At 38.3% G+C, this 17,621-nt stretch overlaps 1 protein-coding gene across 6 annotated transcripts in view; it reads right to left on the bottom strand.

Annotated features, from left to right (window-relative positions):
• LOC109561281 (serine peptidase inhibitor Kazal type 14 (putative)) overlaps positions 1-17,621 on the bottom strand; it is a 45,333-nt gene that overhangs the window by 17,019 nt on the left and 10,693 nt on the right. For 5 of the 6 annotated variants that reach the window (XR_011567740.1, XM_070793818.1, XM_019963660.2 and 2 more), the window contains 2 exons: positions 16,886-17,015; positions 15,763-15,899 (listed from right to left, as the gene is read on the bottom strand). The gene's annotated coding sequence lies outside the window, so the exon portion shown is untranslated. Of the gene's footprint in view, positions 1-15,762; positions 15,900-16,616; positions 16,746-16,885; positions 17,016-17,621 lie in introns of those variants that run through there. The other variant, XM_070793817.1, reaches the window with a different exon arrangement.

Genomic DNA, 17,621 nt, shown 5'->3' with positions numbered 1-17,621 from the left:
ATCCCATTGTATCTGCACTGCTGTGTCTGAAGACAAAACAGACATCAAATGGATAAGACATTTGGTCAGTGTCTGTCACATGTATGTATTATTCACTGCCTCTTTCATGATGGATACTTTCTGTTTGACATTAATATGTGATTTAAAGATCTTCATACTCATGCATACTCCAATGTGTTCATCCATATGCCTCTACTCCAGTCTTTCCATTCTTTTCCAAGGTCTGCACATATACTTTTTTCCTTCTCATTATAAGCTACTTCTTTCATACAAGGTTGACAGTAGATTCTGTCCACTGAAGGTTTTTACGGCTGCATCTTAGTATGGCTGTAATGCAGCTGTCTTTCACTTCCAACTTGCCCTGACATCTAAAACTAAGTTCAAGCTTTTTGTATTTTCTTTAGGCAATTTAAAGGCCCAGTCATATAGCCATATGTATGGACTGACTCAATCAGAATCTAAAGGAAATTAGTACATTTGTAATATATGTCTTCCCTTTTGTTTCTAATCCTGCCACCAGACCAGCCTCAAATATTTCAGAAAGTTCCTTACACAGAAGTGAAACTCTGCTCTGTCTCATTCTGGGTGACTAATATAGGAATGGGCAAATTTAATTCAGATGACCATTCTATCTAATGTGGGCAAGAATCCCTTAACCTCAGAGTCAATAATAGAGTCTGAAATGCAGTAGTTGGGTGCAATCTCCAAAATGTCAGAATGATCTCTGTTCATTACCAAGGCAAAGCATTAAGTTATCACAGTAACCCAAATCTATGCCCCAACCACTAATGCCAAAAAAGCAGAAGTTTAACGGTTCTATGAAGACCTACAAGACCTTCTAGAACTAACACCAAAAGAAGATGTCATTTTCATTATAGGGGACTGGAATGCAAAAGTAGGAAGTCAAGAGATACCTGGAATAATAGGCAAGTTTGGCCTTGGAGTATGGAATGAAGCAGGGCAAAGGCTAATAGAGTTTTGCCAAGAGAATGCACTGATCATTGCAAACACCCTCTCCAAACAACACAAGAGACGACTCTACACATGGACATCACCAGATGGTCAATACTGAAATCAGATTGATTATATTCTTTGCAGCCGTAGATGGAGAAGCTCTATAAAGTCAGCAAAAACAAGACTGGGAGCTGACTGTGGCTCAGATCATGAACTTCTTATTGCCAAATTCAGAGTTAAATTGGAGAAAGAAGGGAAAACCACTAGATAATTCAGATATGACCTAAATCAAATGCCTTACAGTTATACAATGGAAATGACAAATAGATTCAAGGGATTAGATCTGGTAGAGTGCCTGAAGAACTATGGACAGAGGTTTGTAACATTGTACAAGAGATGGTGATCAAAAAAACCATCCCCAAGAAGAAGAAATGCAAAAGGCAAAATGGTTGTCTGAGGAGGCCTTACAAATAGCTGAGAAAAGAAGAGAAGCAAGGCAAAGGAGAAGCAGAAAGATATACTATCTGAATGCAGAGTTCCAAAGAATAGCAAGGAGAGTTAAGAAAGCCTTCCTAAGTGATCAAGGCAAAGAAATAGAGGAAAACAATAGAATGGGAAAGACTAGAGATCTCTTGAAGAAAATTAGAGATACCAAGGGAACATTTCATGCAAAGATGGGCACAATAAATTACAGAAATGGTATGGACCTAACAGAAGCAGAAGATATTAAGAAGCTGTGGCAAGAATACATAGAAGAACTATACCAAAAATATCTTAATGACCAAGATAACCATGAGAGTGTGATCACTCACCTAGAGCCAGACTGGAGTGTGAAGTCAAATGGACCTTAGGAAGCATAACTACGAACAAAGTTAGTGAAGGTGATGGAATTCCAGTTGAGCTATTTCATATCCTAAAAGATAATGCTGTAAAAGTTCTGCACTCAGTATGCCAGCAAATTTGGAAATCTCTGCAATGGCCACAGGTCTGGAAAAGGTCAGTTTTCATTCCAGTCACAAAGAAAGGCAATGACAAGGAATGTTCAAACTACCACACAATTGCAGTCATCTCACACCTTAGCAAAGTAATGCTGAAAATTCTCCAAGCTAGGCTTCCGCAGTACATGAACCGAGAACTTCCAGATGTTTAATATGGATTTAGAAAAGGCAGAATAACCAGAGATCAAATTGCCAACATCTTAGGATCATAGAGAAAGCAAGAGAGTCCCAGAAAAACATTTACTTGTGCTTTATTGACTATGCTAAAGCCTTTGACTATGTGGAAAACAACAAACTGTGGAAAATTCTTAGAGAGATGGGAATACCAGACCACCTTACCTGCTTCCTGAGAAATCTGTATGCAGATCAAGAAGCAACAGTTAGAACCGGACATGGAACAAGAGAATGGTTCCAAATTGAGAAAGGAGTATGTCAAGGCTGTATATTTTCACCTTGCTTATTTAACTTATATGCAGAGGACATCATGCGAAATCCCAGGTTGGATGAAGCACAACCTGGAATCAAGATTGCTGGGAGAAATATCAATAACCTCAGATATGCAGATGACACCACCCTTATGTCAAAAAGCGAAGAGGAACTGAAGAGCCTTTTGATGAAAGTAAAAGAGGAGAGTGAAAAAGCTGGCTTAAAAATCTACATTCAAAAAACTAAGATCATGGCATCTGGTCCCATCACTTCATGGCAAATAGATGCAGAAACAGTGGAAACAGTGATAAACTTTATTTTGGGGGGCTCTAAAATCGCTGCAGATGGTGAATGCAGCCATGAAATTAAAAGATGCTCCTTGAAAGAAAAGTTATGATCAATCTAGATAGCATATTATCAAGCAGAGACATTACTTTGCCAACAACGTTCCATCTAGTCAAAGCTATGGTATTTCCAGTAGTCATGTATGGATGTGAGAGTTGGACCATAAGGTAGCTGAGCACTGAAGAATTGATGCTGTTGAACTGTGGTGTTGAAGACTCTTGAGAGTCCCTTGGACAACACGGAGATCCAACCAGTCCATCTTAAAGGAAATCAGTCCTGAATATTCACTGGAAGGACTGATGCTGAAGCTGAAGGTCCAGTACTTTGGCCACCTGATGTGAAGAACTGACTCATTGGAAAAGACCCTGGTGCTGTGAAAGATTGAAGGCAGGAGGAAAAAGTGATGACAGAGGATGAGATGGTTGGATGGCATCCCTGACTCAATGGATATGAGTTTGAGCAACTCCGGGAGTTGGTGATGGACAGGGAAGCCTGGTGTGCTGAAGTCCATGGGGTCACAAAGAGTTAGATGCAACTGAGCTCTGAACTGAACTGACTATAGCCAAATAGTCTAGATTTATTAGTTTTTAACTTTAAGAGTCAATATACATCTGGATTGATTTGCCCTAAGGCTCAAACATTACTTTTTTTTTTCAAAATATCACAAAACTATCTACACATTTTTGTTTCCCCAAAGTGGGTCTCTTCTAAATGTAATATGAAGAATGTTTATTTGTTTGGACTCCTGCAAATAGCTATTATACGGACACAAGGATTCTTTCAAATGTACTTGCTCAAAGAGACAAAAACATCGAGAAAAAAATTCGTTGTGCATAAAACCTATCATTCTTTGAACCATCATTATGTTTTATCAAACATAGAAATTTTCATCAAACATCATAAAATAATCCAACTTTCCCCCCAATCAAGCACTTACGTTTATCAGAAACAGTAAGATTACAGAGTTCTAAACATTCCTGCCCTGGAAAATTATTTAAAGTATTTGCAGAATAAAAACCAGTCACTATAATGTAAGGTAAGAAAACTAAATGAGCATTTGCTGATTTAAAATTAATATTAATTCAAGATACCTCAATAAGTATTCCAAATTATTAAAAATAATTTTAAATATAGGATGTGGTATGGGTTTGGAAGCGCTCAAATATAAAAACATCATTAAGGACATCATTAAATCAAAATTGATTAAAGAGTTGAACATAACTGAAACTATAAAACTGCTAGAATTAACGTGTTGGTGATGACTTTTTTGGATTTGACATCAAAAGCAAAAGCAACAAAAGGAAAAATAAATGAGATTACATCAAACTAGTTTCTGCATAGCAAAGGAAACCAACAAATGAAAGGGCAGCTTATGGAAGGGGAGGAAATGTTTGCAAATCATGTATCTGATTAGGAGTTAATATCCTGTGTATGTATATGTATACTCATTCAGCTTCACAACAGAAATAACACACAATCCAATTAAAAAATGGACAGAGCATCTGAATAGATGTTTTTCCAAGGAAGACATAAAATGACCAATAGGTACTTGAGAAGGTGCTCAACATCATTAATCATCAGGGAACTGCAAATCAAAACCACAGTGAGAGGTCACCTCACAGTCACCTCACACTTGTTACAATGGCTATCAATAGAAAGACAGCTAACAGGTGTTGGTCAAGAAGTGGAGAAATGGGAACTCTTATGCACTGCTGGTGGTAAATTGTCACAGCCACTATGGAAAATATAATGGAGGTATCTTTAAAATATAACTACCATAGGATCCAGCAGTCCCATTTCTGTATGTATCTAAAGGAAATGAGAGCAACATCTTGAAGACCTCTGCGTTCCCTTGTTCACTGTGGAATTATTCACAGTAGCCAAGATTCGGAAACAGTGTAAGTACTCATCAATGGGTGAATGGGTAAAGAAGATGTATATGTAAGTGGACTGTTATTTAGCTGTAAAAAAGAAGGAAATCCTATTGTTTGATGCGACATGGATGGACTTTGATGGCATGACGCTATGTGAAATGTCAGACTCAGAATAACAAATACTTTATGATATCATTTATATATGGAATCTAAAAACAAACAAACAAAAAGAGCTCAGCTGGGGGTGGGAAAATGGGTGAAAGGGTCAAAAGGTATAAACTTTGAGTTATGAATAAAATAAAATGCAATGCACAGCATGGTGACTGTAGTTAATAATGCTGTATTGCATATTTGAAAGTTACTAAAAGAATGGATCTTAAAAATGCTCATCACATGAAAATAAAATAATTATGTGTGGTGACTGATGTTAACTAGACTTATTGTGGTAATCATTTCTCAATATGTATAAACATTGAGTCTTTATGTTGTACCTCTGGAACTAATATGTCAGTCATACCTCAATTAAAAAAAAATACATAGGACATGATAGCACCCTATTGATAATTAATGGAGTACTCATTGAAGTGATTCGTATTTGCTCCACAGCTTTTATGTCAGTAGCTATATAAATCAACTGATTTTATTCTGTAATCTCTGATTTTCCATGGCCTATATTTTCTGGGGACCTCTGGTTACAAAACAAAGTACAATATTTAAAAAACTGTGAAAAATTTGCTCATTATGAAATCATTGGTGAAAACACAGTTTCTTTGTATTTATATAAGCACTATAGAATTCTTAAGCCTGCCAAACTCTCCCTTCTCTCTAATAAAGAGAATTGTGTGTGAGAGACTTAGCACTTTTCTATGCGCTAGTACACCTGACTGATACAGACTTAAAAAAATCTTTATGTTTTACCGAAATGATTCTTGTCCCATAAAATCTAAGGGATATTTATTCTCTAAGTAGGCTGTGACTGATTCTCATTTCTTTATTGCTTTATAAAAATCTCCCTCTCCTGTGAGGGGAGAGGTATATGCCACATTGTTCTATGTTCAGATAGAATGATATGTTCAGAGCCTATCATTGTTCTATGTACATGTCTGCTAGATATGTAATTGTACTAGACTGAAATTTTACTACTCATTCAAGAAGTTCAACTACCATAAACCTTCTAAATGCTAAGTTGTTATACCAGGACACTATGAAAAAAATGGAAACACAATATTCAGTATTCTAAAAGCTCCAGGAACAACCTGGCAGACCACCATGTATCCTTCCTATGATTTCCCCGCTTTTAATGTTCTTCCCACTGTCCTCTTTCTTGGACACAGTGTTCCCCATCTCTGCCCTCAGGGGCTGTGTTTTCCCTTTGGTCTGTTGCCTGTGGAATTTGCTTTGATGGAGTCAGTGTGATTCATTTTCCAGGGTCACACTGTGCCGATCCTTCTCACAAAGTGCACTTAGAAAAGTGCCTCCACTTGGAGATTTATTATTTCTCTATGCTCACCTTCTTCTGAGGTGATCTTTCATGGGTTATTACTTTCCAGTCTTTAAAAAAATGTGCTTTTTTGATAAGACAGAGCAGAGGACATGTGGTGTGTAAGGCAGTCAGTCAATCCACAGTCCATCAGGAGTGACTGTATATCTAGGAATGTGATAACACCTTAAAAAGTGAATACAAATGTCATGTTCCAGTTTCTCTTCTAGTAATTATGAGAGAAGGTTTTATTTCTTTATTTCCATCAATGTTTTATTTTCCTTGAGTATTTGTGGGGTGGAGGGAGAGAGTTTGAGGTAAATTGACGGCTTCATTGCAGGCTCCTTGAAGAAGTTGACCGATAAAATGAAATCCAATCTTCTCTCTGTCGGGAATATGTGAAAAGTATGAAAAGGATGCACGTCTTTTATCCAGACAGAATGTGCCTGTGTCCTTTTCAGAACTGGCTTTCATGTGGTAAAGCTGAACTCTTTGATCTCCTCAGTTCTGGTCACCATTGACTCTCTAATGCAAACCAACTCCAATCCAGGAAAGACTGTGTCAGAAACTCTGATGTCCCTAGTGACAAACAACCTGAAAGTTGCTCAGTCGTGCCCGACTCTTTGTGACCCCATGAACTATACAGTCCATGGGATTCTCCAGGCCAGAATGCTGGAGAGGGTAGCTGTTGCCTTCTCCAGGGGATCTTCCCAACCCAGGGATTGAACCCAGATCCCCTGCATTGCAGGTAGATTCTTTACATCTGAACCACCAGGGAAACCCAAATCGTTGTCCATGATTGTTAACAGAAATCAAATGTGTAATAGTGCAAAGAGAAGGGGAATTGGATCAAGAAGTTATGAATTTATTTCCTGTTTTTTATGTTCAAAATATTTGGGTCTTGAGCAAGTAATTTCTCCACTCTGCACATAAATTGACATAATGCAGTTTACTCAGCAATACTTTAAATGCCTACTTATGCATTTAGCCTTATTCAAGGGGACTATAATCTATATTTAAGCAATGATTCCTGTCCTTGTAAAACTTACATGTCACTAGAAGAAATACATAGTAGGTAAAGGCCTAATAAGGAAGTAAAATTTTATAGAATATTAGAAAATAATAATTTCTAAAAAAGTAAGCTTAAATGGAGTGTTGAAACAGGAATGTGTGTAGTAACAAATAAGATAATCAGGATAATCTGAGGACCTTGCATTTGAACAAAGACCTAAAAGAGGTAAGGGATTTAGCCAGACATTTACCTGCTAGAAGAGGATTCTAAGCAAAGGGAAGAGCTAGAGTAAAAGTCCTTAGGCTGGGATCTAGTGCATGGCATGATTAAGTAACAGCAAAGAGACTTGTGTATTAGATTGGCTGAAGGAGAGGCAGCTGTGCGGTTCTGGAGGGGCTGTGAGGAGATGCCCCACGTCCAAGGACAGAGAAGCCCCAGTAGGATGGTAGGCACTTGAGCAGCAGCTGCGTGGAGCTGGAGCGACTTTGAGGAGATAGCCCACGTCCAAGGGCAAAGGAGAAGCCCCAGCAGAACTGTAGAAGGGGCGAATTCACGTTTAGACTCAAACCCTATTCCTACCAGAGATGCTCAGAGGGCTGAAACAAACCTTGTGTGCACCAGGACCCAGAGACCCCACACAGACTGAGATAGAACTGTGTCTGAGTGTCTCCTGTGGAGGTACGGGTGAGCAGTGGACTGCCACAGGGGCAGGGGCTCTGGGTGCAGCAGATTTGGGTATGGCTGGGTGCAGCAGACTTGGGGATGGCATAAGCCCTCTTGGAGGAGGTCACCATTAACCCCACCATAGAGCTGCCAGAACTTACACAGGACTGGGGAAATAGACTCTTGGAGGACACAAACATAACCTTGTGCACACCAGGACCCAGAAGAAAGGATCAGTGACCCCATAAGAGACTGACCCAGACTTGCCCGGGACTGTCCAGGAGTCTGTGGTGGAGGCATGGGTCAGTGGTGGCCTGCTGCAGGGTTGTGAAAGGTTGTTGCTGAGCCACAAAAGACACCAGGATTCTTGACCTCTGGAGGAGAAGAATTAAATCCAGGTCCAAAAATGAGGCTTGATCACTCAGAGCTTTTGTGTAATATAGTATAAAAGAGATAAGAGAAAGCTTCTGACATAGACATCAGAAGGGGGGAGAAAGAGTACCCACTTACTGGTGTTAGCAATGGAGTTATATACCTTTTAATTAGTTATTGCAATGAATCAAAAGAATGTCTCAGGTTTGTGAAAATTTTACCAGACCCACTCTCACAATTTACATTTTAGGATAACAAGGTTAGAATTTAACAATAGAAAGATCCTACCAGACCTACTCCCATAATATACATTCTAAGATATCAGGATTAGTCAGAAGGTTTTCAGGAAGGAGAAACTGTCCTCCAGCAGGATACATTGTTCTTGTATAATCACTAGTACTGAGTTTAAACTGAATTGTGTAATTGACTAAGACTAAGGAATGTAGAGGAAAATAAAAATGTTTGTCCTTTTCTCCTCCTTGAGAATTCCAGACTCCTATCTCCACTTTGAGAGCCCCAGACCCTTCTCTCCTTGGGAACCATGGACTTCTTATCAATCTGCCTAGGAACTGACTCTCTCAATTGGGAACTCTGAGTGTAGCTGTGCATACATGGGACCTTTTGAAGGAGGTTGCCATTATCTTCATTACCTCCACCATAGTTTGGCCCCTGGTAAATAACAATACACTTCCCTGGTGGCTCAGACGGTAAAGTGTCTGTCTATGATGCGGGAGACCCGGATTCGATCCCTGGGTTGGGAAGATCCCTTGGAGAAGGAAATGGCAATCCACTCCAGTACTATTGCCTGGAAAATCCCATGGACAGAGGAGCCTGGTAGGAGGCCATCTATTGGGGTTGCACGGAGTCCAATGTGACATGACTGAGCGACTTCACATTCACGTTCAAATAACAAGAAGGGAACAAAGCTCCACCCATCAATAGAAAATTGTATTAAAGATTTACTGAGCATAGCCCTGCTCATCGGAACAAGACCCAGTTGCTCCCTTGTTCAGTTTCTCCATTCCAGAATTTCCATAAGCCTCTTATCCTTCGGCATTAGAGAGCAGACAGACTGAAAACCACAATCACAGAAATCTAATTAATCTGATCATATGGACCACAGCCTTGTATAATTCAGTGAAACTATGAGCCATGCCATGTAGGGCCACCCAAGATGGATGGGTCATGGTTGAGAGTTCTAACAGAATGTGGTCCACTGGAGAAGAGAATGGCAAACCACTTCAGTATTCTTGCCCTGAGAACCCCATGAAGAGTATGAAAAGGCAAAAATACAGAACACTGAAAGATGACCCCAGGTCAGTAGGTACCCAATATGCTACTGGAGATCAGTGGAGAAATAACTCCAGAAAGAAGGAAGAGACGGAGCCAAAGCAAAAACAACACCCAGCTGTGGATATGACTGATGATAGAAGCAAAGTCCAGTGCTGTAAAGAACAATGTTGCATAAGAACATGGACTGTTAGGTCCATGAATCAAGGCAAATTGGAAGTGGTCAAACAAGAGATGGCAAGAATGAACATCGACATTTTAGGAAGCAGCAAACTAAAATGGACTGGGATGGTTGAATTTAACTCAGATGATCATTATATCTACTACTGAGGGCAAGAATCCTTTAGAAGAAATGGAGTAGCCATCATGGTTAACAAAGGAGTCTGAAATGCAGTACTTGGATGCAATCTCAAAAATGACAGAAAGATCTCTGTTCGTTTCCAAGGCAAACCATTCAGTATCACAGTAATCCAAATCTGTGACCCGACCAGTAATGCTGAAGGAACTGAAGTTGAACAGTTCTACGAAGACCTACAAGACCTTCTAGAACTAACACCCCCCAAAAATGTCCTTTTCATTATAGGGGACTGGAATGTAAAAGTAGGAAGTCAAGAAACACCTGGAGTAACAGGAAAATTTGGCCTCAGAGTACAGAATGAAGCAGGGCAAAGGCTAATAGAGTTTTGCAAAGAGAACACACTGGTCATAGCAAACACCCTCTTCCAATTACACAAGAGAAGACTCTACACATGGACATCACCAGATGGTCAATACCAGAATCAGATTGTTTGTATTCTTTGCAGCCAAAGATGGACAAGATCTATACAGTCAGCAAAAATAAGACTGGGAGCTGACTGTGGATCAAATCATGACTTCCTTATGAAAATTTAGACTTAAGTTGAAGAAAGTAAGGAAATCACTAGACCATTCAGGTATGACCTAAATCAAATCCCTTACAATTATACAGTGGAAGTGAGAAATAGATTCAAGGGATTAAATCTGATAGAGTGCCTGAAGAACTATGGGCTGAGATCTGTGACACTGTACAGAAGACAGGGATCAAGACCATCTACAAGAAAAAGAAATGCAAAAAAATCAAAATGGCTGTCTGAGGAGGCCTTACAAACAGCTATGAAATGAAGAGAAGTGAAAGGCAAAGGAGAAAAGGAAAGATATATCCATTTGAATGCAGAGTTCCAAAGAATAGCAAGGAGAGATAAGAAAGCCTTCCTAAGTGACCAGTGCAAAGAAATAGAGGAAAACAATAGAATGGGAAAGACTAGAGATCTCTTGAAGAAAATTAGAGATACCAAAGGAACATTTCATGCAAAGATGGATACAATAAAGGACAGAAAGGGCGTGGACCTAACAGAAGCAGAAGATAATTGAGAAGAGGTGCAAGAATACACAGAAGATCTATACAAAAAAGTTCTTCACGACTCAAATAGTCATGATGGTATGATCACTCACCTAAAGCCAGACATCCTGGAATGCAAAGTCACATGGGCCTTAGGAAGCATCACTACAAACAAAGCTAGTGGAGGTGATGGAATCCCAGTTGGGCTATTTCAATTCTTAAAAGATGATGCTGTGAAGGTGCTGTACTCAATATGCCAGCAAATTTGGAAAACTCAGCAGTGGCCACAGGACTGGAAAAGGTCAGTTTTCATTCCAGTCCCCAAAAAAGGCAATGCCAAAGAATGCTCAAACTATTGCACAATTGCAATCATCTCCCACACTAGTAAAGTAATGCTCAAAATTCTCCAAGTCAGGCTTCAGCAGTACATGAACTGTGAACTTCCAGATGTTCAAGTTGGAATTAGAAAAGGCAGAGGAACCAGAGATCAAATTGCCCACATTTGTTGGATTATTGAAAAAGCAAGAGAGTTCCAGAAAAACATCTACTTCTGCTTTATTGACTATGCCAAAGCCTTTGACTGTGTGGATCACAATAAACTATGGAAAATTCTGAAAGAGATGGGAATACCAGACCACCTGACCTGCCTTTTGAGAAATCCATATGCAGATTACGAAGCAACAGTTAGAACTGGACATGGAACAACAGACTGGTTCCAAATAGGGAAAGGAATACATCAAGCCTGTATATTGTCATCCTGCATATTTCACTTATATGCAGAGTACATCATGAAAATGCTGGGCTGCATGAAACACAAATTGGAATCAAGATTTCTGGGAGAAATATCAATAACCTCAGATATGCAGATGACACCACCCTTATGGCAGAAAGTGAAGAAGAACTACAGAGCTTCTTGATGAAAGTAAAAGAGGAGAGTGAAGAAGTTGGCTTAAAGCTCACCATTCAGAAAACTAAGATCATGGCATCTGGTCCCATCACTTCATGGCAATGGGGAAACAGTGGAAATAGTAACAGACTTTATTTTCTTGGGCTCCAGAATCACTGCAGATGATGACTGCAGCCATGAAAGTAAAAGACAGTTGCTTCTTAGAAGAAAAGTTCTGACCAACCTAGACATCATATTAAAAAGCAGAGACATTACTTTGCCAACAAAGGTCCATCTAGTCAAGGCTATTGTTTTTCCAGTAGTCATGTGTGGATGTGAGAGTTGGACTATAAAGAAAGGTGAGTGCTGAAGAATTGATGCTTTTGAACTGTGGTGTTGAAGAAGACTCTTAAGAATCCCTTGCACTGCAAGGAGATCCAACCAGTCCGTCCTAACGGAGATCAGTCCTGAATATTCATTTGAAGGGTGATGTTGAAGCTGAAACTCCAGTACTTTGGCCACCTGATGAAAAGAATTTACTCATTTGAAAAGACCCGATACTGGGAAACTGAATGCAGGAGGAGAAGGGGATGACAGAGGATAAGATGGTTGGATGGCATCACCAACTCAATGGACATGAGTTTGGGTAAACTCCGGGATTTGGTGATGGACAGGGAGGCCTGGCGTGCTGCAGTCCATGGGGTCCCAAAGAGTCGGACATGACTGAGCGACTGAACTGGAGTGAACTGAGAATAGTAGTAGAAGTTAGAATGGCCATTGGTGGTCATATCATGTGTATCACTGTAGGGTATTTCAGAATTTCAGCTCTTGCTGGTTTTGAAAGAGAAACTGTGGCAGGTAGTCTTAACTTACAATGGGATAAAAGTAATTCATATCTTTCATCATCCCTTTGTAACTTTGAATTATTTTTTGTTATTATTTAATTCCCCTTTCTCTGCAGTTGTCAAATTCCCACTCATCTTCTCAGTCTCTAGACCCCTTGCCTGTTACATACAGGCTAGTATCTCAAGGATGAAAGTCACATAGAATGCCGGAGTGATTTCAATATATTCTTCCATTATCTAGGATTCTGGCTTCTTTGGTCATTTTCAGATAATATCAGAAATTATACATACACACACATATATGTGTGTATATTATATAATTTTATGTAATAATGATGCTAAAGCTGAAACTCCAGTACTTTGGCCACCTCAGGTGAAGAGTTGACTCATTGGAAAAGACTCTGATGCTGGGAGGGATTGGGGGCAAGAGGAGAAGGGGACAACAGAGAATGAGATGGCTGGATGGCATCACTGACTTGATGGACATGAGTCTGAGTGAACTCCGGGAGTTGGTGATGGACAGGGAGGCCTGGCGTGCTGTGATTCATGGGGTCGCAGAGAGTCGGACATGACTGGATGACTGATCTGATCTGATAATATGTATTTTTAAGTCTAATTTTCAGAGAAAGAGTTTGTTTTGATAAAAACCAGTGTGTTAAAGCTGAATGCAAAGTTTTCTCTTTAGAGAAAGTGGAGGGTCTACTTAGATTTGCTCATTATACTGTTTTCAATATTTGTAAGTCTCTTTCTATTTTAGATTAAATTTATTTATTTTAATTAGAGGCTAATTGCTTTACAATATTGTATGGGTTGTAAATAACTTAATTTGTATCATTTTTTAAAGTTACGTTTCATATATGAATGATATGATATTTGTCATTCTCTGTCTGGCTTCACTTAGTATGATAATCTCTTGGTTTATCCATGTTGCTGCAAATGGCGTTATTTCATTCTTTTCTGTGACTAATATTCCATTATATATATAAACACCACATCTTCTATATCCATTCTGTCAGTGGTTATTTAGGTTGCCTCCATGTCTTGGCTGTTGTCAGCAGTGCTGCAGTAAACATTGGGGTACATATAGCTTTTCAAATTGTGGTTTTCTCCAGATATATTCCCAGGAGAGGGATTGTTCAATCATATGGTAGTTCTATGTTTAGTTTTTTAGGGACCCTCCATACTGTTCTCCATAGTGGTTGTACCAATTTATATTCCCACCAACAGTGTAGGAGCATTCCTTTTTCTCCACACCCTCTCCAGCATTTATTGTCTTTAGGTTTTTTGATGATAGCCATTCTGACCAGTGTGAGGTGATACCTCATTGTAGTTTTGCTTTGTATTTCTCTGACAATTAGTGATATTGAGCATCTTTTTCATGCGCTTTTTGGCCTTCTGTATGTCTTCTTTGGAGAAATGTCTGTTTAGATCTTCTGCCTGTTTTTTGATTGGACTTATTTTTTTACATAGAGCTGCATGAGCTATTTGTTTATTTTGGAGATTAATCCCTTGTTGGTTGCTTTGTTTGCAGACATTTTCTCTTATTCTGTGGGTTGTCTTTTCATTTTGTTTATGGTTTCCTTTGCTGTGCAGAAACTTTTAAGTTTAATTAGGCTCCATTTGTTTATTTTGTCTTTGTTTTCATTACACTAGGAGGTGGATCCAAAAAGATATTGCTGTGATTTATGTCAGAGTGTTCTGCCTATGTTTTCCTCTAAGAGTTTAAAAGTGTCTGACCTTATGTTTAGGTCTTTGATCCATTTTGAGTTTATTTTTCTGTATGGTATTAGAGAATGTTCTTAGTTTTCATTTTTGAAATGGAAGCCAGGAAGATGCTTAACACAAAAAAAGATTTCACATATGGAAGTGTATTTCAAATACGCACAGTCACAAGAATATTATGGGTGCTTTTACATGATAGATTCCTGGGATCACACCATTAAAGTAGATTAGAATTTCCAGGAAAGGGTCACTAAATTACAGTGGATTAACAAACCTACTGCATAAACCTCGTGATCAAGGAACTTTAGAACATAGTATGTGTGTTTTTATCGGATTAAGTGTGGTATCGAAATAGATATTCTGTGAGACATCTGATATTGGGAAGACAGTTATTAGCAAGATTAGTTATTGAGGTTGTTCAATGAATGTATACATAAATGAAACACAGACATATTGGTATCCTTCTATTCATCTACCCTGTCCTTAAGGTAGGCAGTTCAAAACAGTGTGACCAAAATGTTTCCAGTACTTCTAAAAATTCTACCATTAAGCTGTGCAGTATTTTTTTTTTTTCTTGCTTTAGGTGTAGATGGGCAAGAACTAATATTTGTTAATGTCTGCATTAAATCTCTTTTTAAAAATTCAGTGTATACAATTAAATGCCTATTATATATTGGCCTAGGTGATAAAAACAGTAAGGATAGAGTGGTAGGCAAAGCAGATAAGATCATTTGCCTCAAGCAACTTGCACTCATTCCATAGATATTATTCCAAAAAGTCTATTTGAACTCATATTGTTTATTTGGACACTGTCTCTATCCTAAAATGTATGTTTTTCCTCATAAGCACACTTTTTTTCCCCCCAGCTTTGGCTATTGGGATCTCTTTCATTTGGCAACAAGGTCTCTGACATAGCATCATTGTTTTGTTATCTGAGCACTTCCTTACTTTCTGGCACCACAAGATGCCCTAGGCTCAACTTGTTTATTCGCTGCCCTGCTCCTAAAATCAGTCATTTCTCCAAGGACTTCTACTTCCTTTTATTAGAGAATATGATTAGAAACCAAAATCTAAGTGTTAGGTACGCTCTTTGTTATAGGAGTATCATTGTTTCTAGAGTCTTTCAGCTGACAGAGCAGAGAAATAGATGTGAATGTACTACATATTTCCAGTGGACAGAATCTGGATCCACTTTTCTAAAGTTCACTACTTGCAGAGGTACTGTTTCAACCACCTAGAACTGTAGTTAAGGCCAACAAATCTCTTTTTCTTACCCAACCCTAAGATCAATAAAACACAGCATATGAACAGAAGGCTTAAATAAGTGAGAGAAAGTGCAGGTAGAACGTCCCTTATGCACACATTAAAAGGAGCTGCTTACTCTTCCAGTGCTTTGGTAAGCCTACAAAAAGTGTTGCTACATTTAAAGAAAACATACTTTTGAATCTCAGTGTTTTCCTCAGGAAAATAGGGACTATTATTTCTGGAAAGAATACTATACACCAGGGCTACCTCCCTAGATTTCCCACATGACCTACCTTACACAAAGGAAGTAGAGAAGACAAAGATTAACAGCACTGGAGATTGATTATCTTGTTTGCCTTTTCTCCTTGGTCACATAGATCAGACTGCATTCTTTAATTTATGAGAAGTTTGATGGGGTAAAACAGATGGCCTAGGGCAAATAAGACACAAAGTCATTCTGTGTTCTACCTAAAGGTTTTAAAGTCATTCATGCGAGGCTGGAGACAGTTTGAGGACAATTTGGTCTAATACACCCCGAAATATGGGGAGGGGAAAAGGTAATATGTGGCTACAGATTTTAAGATGAACAAGTTTTGTAAGCAAGTGGCCTAGGAAGGAGTGAGAAAATTAAAGCAAGAAAAGGAAGAGTTTGGGTAGTGATAATTAGATACAGGCATGATGCCTTGGAAGTTGTCTGTACTAGAAGCACATCAGACTGTTATTTGGCTTTTACATTTTAACCTTATTTTATCAGATAATTATATATTTAAATGAAGTTTTTAAAGTGTTTATAGATATGTACTCTATAATAATGTAAATCCTACATAGAATCATGCTGTTTCTATGATCAAAACTCTAGGAAATTGTCATATTTTTTATGTCACCTTAGAGCAATTTTGTTTAGTTATAAGATTTATCCATTACTAGTCAAAATACAGTTGTTCAAACAAGTTAATAGATGCACATTTTCTGTCTTTTGTGCTTTTAAGTTTTTCCATCTAAAAATACAGTTGTATCTCTCTATTTCTTTCAAGTTCTCAATATGAAGAAGTTATTGCTGTCTTATTAGATTAATTCATAAGACTTCTGCAAAATGAAAACTTTGGAGTAAAAGGTGATTTACAAAATGTGGTAACATAAAACCTACCTTTTCAAGTTTAATACTATGTGGAACCAAGGAAGAGAGAGAGAAGATGAAAGAGCTTGTTTCAAGAGGTGAAGAGGGAACTCTTCACACCCAGCCTATTACTCCAATTTAGAAGTCTCTAAAACAATGCTGGCTTGAAAACAGTGGAGTAAATGATCATTAAGATAGCATCTCCAATACTCTGAAATCTGTGATGCTTAGGAAAGTGTTTTAGAAATTGAAGACAAAGAGTCAAATTTATGGGGTACAATAAAAGCATAAAAACTGACCATGTTATTCAGTGTAGGCAGGTAATTCCAATGATCTGGAAAATCAAAGAAGCCAAAACTGGACGTAGGCTTGTTATCATATTTCCTGTGTATAACTGGAAGAATGTGGGCCAACAAATGGATCCTATCCCTAAAGAAGTCAAAGACAGACAGGCTTAGAACATCTCATGTTGGAAGATATATGACATTATCTAAATTGCAAATCTGAATACATATCTGAAAATCAGATTCATTTATATTGTAGGCAGTATTTTGTCATTTCAACTAGGCACAAGGCTATACTTGCCTTAAAGCAAGTCATCTTTTCAGATGAAAGATAAATTTCCAAGTGCCATAAAGAAAAATTTTCAAGACCTTCTGGCTAAAAGTCCAAATAATTAACAAGACAGGAAACAGATACTTGTGTGTTTCAAATACCTCAATAGGAACATGCAAAGCAAGATAAATATAGAAAAGCATTGTCAAAAATCTCAAAGAAATATAAGGGAATCCAGAATTCAGATATTATTCTAGGGTAAAGCCAAGAGAAAAAGGGTCTTTAAGTGCAAAATAACTTAAGCTTTACTTGTATTTGTGAGCCCTTCTCGAGCAGTTTTCTAATGGATGGACTTGATTCAACCAAGTGACTAATGGAGAAGTTTGGTAAGGGGCTGATTATGAGCATTTAATGTATTTTAAAACATTTTATACTAAAAGGTTGACATAAAGTGAAAATTTTATGTAAAAATGTTATGCT

Source organism: Bos indicus, chromosome 7, assembly GCF_029378745.1.
Source record: "Bos indicus isolate NIAB-ARS_2022 breed Sahiwal x Tharparkar chromosome 7, NIAB-ARS_B.indTharparkar_mat_pri_1.0, whole genome shotgun sequence".
Taxonomy (NCBI): Eukaryota; Metazoa; Chordata; class Mammalia; order Artiodactyla; family Bovidae; genus Bos; species Bos indicus.
This window is presented reverse-complemented; position numbering and strand designations above follow the sequence as displayed.